Source organism: Aedes albopictus, chromosome 1 (genome assembly GCF_035046485.1).
Source record: "Aedes albopictus strain Foshan chromosome 1, AalbF5, whole genome shotgun sequence".
NCBI lineage: Eukaryota > Metazoa > Arthropoda > Insecta > Diptera > Culicidae > Aedes > Aedes albopictus.
The window spans coordinates 116,771,694-116,775,504 of NC_085136.1; the positions used below are offsets into that span (position 1 = coordinate 116,771,694).

General features: G+C 44.6%; 1 long non-coding RNA gene across 1 annotated transcript in view; it reads right to left on the bottom strand.

Moving 5' to 3' along the window:
* The window catches only part of LOC134285575 (uncharacterized), a 22,038-nt gene extending 18,492 nt beyond the window's left edge, over nt 1–3,546 (bottom strand). The window contains exon 1 of the long non-coding RNA XR_009996479.1: nt 3,085–3,546. This is a non-coding gene — a long non-coding RNA (uncharacterized LOC134285575). The remainder of the gene's footprint in view (nt 1–3,084) is intronic.
* Between the last annotated feature and the right edge of the window lie 265 nt (nt 3,547–3,811).

Genomic DNA, 3,811 nt, shown 5'->3' on the forward strand with positions numbered 1-3,811 from the left:
GGGTTATAAAGTACTCGCGGCTGTTTCGAGGTTAGGGATATATAAAAAAAAATAAAATTGGGAAGGAGGGATTTGAGGGTCTTAAACTAAATTATTTGCTATTTTATACTAAAAACATTGATGGGACAAAATTTCCTTATCTGAAATGGAACAAAAAAGAAGGGCTTTATCGGTAGACAACGACAAGAAGAAGACAAACGGTAGGAGGGAGGGGGGAGGCGACAGACAGGGGCGAACAGCAAAACCAAACGGCGGACAACGTAAACAAGGAACGAACATCAAACTCTGACATCAACACGTTTCAAAAACTGATATATGAGATACATGTATTCCAAATCAAGGTCTGCCAACACTTCTCTAACGGGTTTCTGTTGTTTTCCTCGGACCCGGAGAATTTCATGCACCTCAGATCTAACCTCACGATACTCATTGCATCCCCACGCGACATGTTCGATATCCTGGTAAGCCACGCCACAGATACAGAGATTGCTTTCCGAGAGCCCAACACGGAAGGTATGTGCGTTCAACAAATAGTGGTTGGACATCAACCGACACATTACACGAATGAAATCGCGGCTCAAATCCAACCCTTTGAACCATGGCTTCTTCGACACCTGTGGAATGATGGAGTGCAACCATCTACCCATCTCTCCATTTGTGTTGCCAGCTGATCAAGGTCTCCTGACGGGCCAATGCAAAAAATTCGTCGAAGGCGATTTGACGCTCGTAAATATCGCCTTCGCTAGTGCCCACCTTAGCCAGCGAGTCTGCCTTCTCATTGCCCGAAATCGAGCAATGTGAAGGGACCCAAGCTATGGTGATGGTGTATGAGCGTTTGGTCAAAGCACTCAATACTTGGAGTATTCCATTCAGAAAGTACGCTGAGTGCTTCATCCGTTTCATTGACCGAACAGCCTCCAGAGAACTTAAACTGTCGGCAAAAATGAAGTAGTGCTCAGGTGGAAGAGTGCGAATGTACTCTAAGGTGTAGTAGGGTATTGGTTCCCTTATTAAGCATGTGGCTCCCATTTTCATCCCACGAAAAACAAAGGATTGAAGCGCTATTTGTTTTGTTTCTTATTTTTGTATTTTTTGTTAGAAGTGAGCACCCATGAAAACAAAAAGAACGGAGTCAATCGGTGCCGTAATCGCTTGTTTTCGAATAGGATGAAAATGGGAGCATGAGATTACTGATGGCACACATACCCTATATAGCCGCTAGCTCAGCAATGTATACCGAACATGGCTTTTGAAGCATGAAGGTGGCGCTATGAAATTCGTTGTAGACACCGAATCCAGTCGAATCATCGGTTTTCGAACCGTCTGTGAAGAACCGTCTGTCCCCGCTAACATGCCCGAACTTACTTGCAAAAATCTGTGGAATACCTACGGAACGAAAAGATTCAGGAATACCGGTGATCTCATCCTTCATAGAGAGATCAAAATCCACTGAGGAGCTGTCGAAGTTTGAGAAGTTGTCACGATTGGTGTTAACCGGAGATGGGCTTACCTCCAGCGTCATGTACCAGTAGTACACACTCATAAAACGAGTTTGAGGATTCTGTTCGAGCAGCTTTTCAAAATTTTCTAAGACCAAAGGATTCACAACCTCACATCGGATGAGGAACCGGAACGACAACTCCGCAAAGCGGTCTGCCAGTGGCTGTACTCTAGCAAGTACCTCTAAACTCATTGTGTGAGTCGAGTTCATGCAACCTAACGCGATCCGAAGGCAACGGTACTGAACCCGTTGAAGCTTCAGCAAGTGTGTTTTCGCCGTGGATTGAAAACAAAAACTACCGTATTCTAAAACCGACAGAATGGTTGTTTGGTACAGCCTGATCAGATCTTCCGGATGCGCTCCCCACCATGTTCCGGTAATAGTTCGCATAAAGTTGATTCGCTTTTGGCACTTCTGTATCAGATACACAATATGCTTCCCCCAAGTGCATTTGGAGTCGAACCAGACGCCGAGATATTGAGAAGACATGCTATGAGTGATTGTCCTACCCATCAGAACGAGCGGAAACTTAGCCGGTTTATGTTTTTTAGAATAGACAACCATCTCAGTTTTCTCCGGAGAGAACTCGATACCCAGCTTGAGAGCCCCAGTAGACAAATTGTCCAAAGTATCCTGTAGTGGTCCTTGCACGACTGCTATTGATCCTGTTACAGAAACAACACAGTTATGTCTTAACGTGCAATTTTCCATGAGACAATCATCTATGTCTCTAGCATAAAAGTTGTAAAGAAGGGGGCTTAGACATGAACCCTGGAGGAGGCCCATGTAGCTAATTCGTGAAACTGTCAAGTCGCCATGAGCAAAACTCATCTGCTTCTCAAACAGCAAATTATACAAAAAGTTGTTCATAATTGGTGAAAGGCCACTTTCGTGTAGTTTGTCGGAAAGAACATCGACACAAACTGAATCAAAAGTCCCCTTAATATCCAACACTGAGCCCATTTGCTGCTTTTGAGCAAAGGCAAGCTGAATTTCTGAAGCAAGCAATGCAAGACAGTCGTTCGTTCCTTTGCCTCTCATGTCTCATGTCTCATGTCATGTAAACTTCATTTTAGTCATGTAAACTTACTGTTATGATGGTTTACATGATATTTCATGTAAATTTGTGTTATATGTCATGTAAACACTCAGAGTCATGCTGAATTATATGACATATAATGGAAGTTTACATGATATTTTATGACTTTTACATGATATGTCATGTAAACTTCTGAGATATCTCACGCTCCAATCATGTGCATCACATGTCGCAGAAATTTACACTCTTTTTTCGATCTGTGTGCCATTCGATTCAACCCATTTGTCCAGTCGGAAGAGAATCATCTTCTCCAACAGCTTCCGTAGACAAGACAACATCGCGATTGGATAGTACGAATTATGATCCGACGCGGGTTTCCCGGGTTTTTGAACAGCTATCACCCTCACTTGTCTCCAATTATCCGGAACGATGTTGCTATCCAGGAACTGATTGAACAAGTTCAACAAGCGCCTCTTAGCGGCGTCGGGGAGGTTTTTAAGCAAGTTGAACTTGATTCGATCCTTTCCTGGAGTGGAATTGTTACATGAAAGAAGAGCAAGTGAGAATTCAACCATTGCAAACGGCCTATCCATGTCGTCCCTATCTTCGGAAACATCACGAATTATTCGCTCCACGGGTACGGAATCTGGACAAACTTTTTTTTTCGAACTTGAGAATCCACCGAGGAGAGCTTTCTCGATCCTCGTTTACCGACGACGCGTTACGCATTCTTCTCCCGACGTTCCAAAGAGTTCTCATTGATGTCTCGCGCGATAAACCCTCGACGAACCGACGCCAGTAACCGCTTTTCTTTGCCTTGACCAAGTTCTTAAACTTGCCTTCAAGGGCAGTGTACCGCTTAAAGTTTTCGACCGAACCGCGTTTCCGAAACTCTTTGAACTCAGCGGATTTCTCGCGATAGATTTCTGTACACTCGCTATCCCACCACGGATTGGGGGGTTTCCTGCGAACCGAAGGGCCTGGCACCGGCCGACGTTGTGCCTGAAGCGCGCTACTGATGATCAGTTCTGATAGAAACTTATACTCTTCCCGCGGTGGAAGGACTTCTACCGATTGCTCACCATCGATAATTGCTTCCGCGTACTTCCCCCAGTCAATGTGTTTCGTGAGGTTGTAAGGTCGAAACAACGATCGGAAGGTGATCACTACCATGGGGATCCTGGATAACCTTCCATGTACACTCCAGCGATAGTGAGCTCGAACAGATTGAGAAGTCTAATCGGCTGTCTCTAGGACTGCCATCTTTAGCT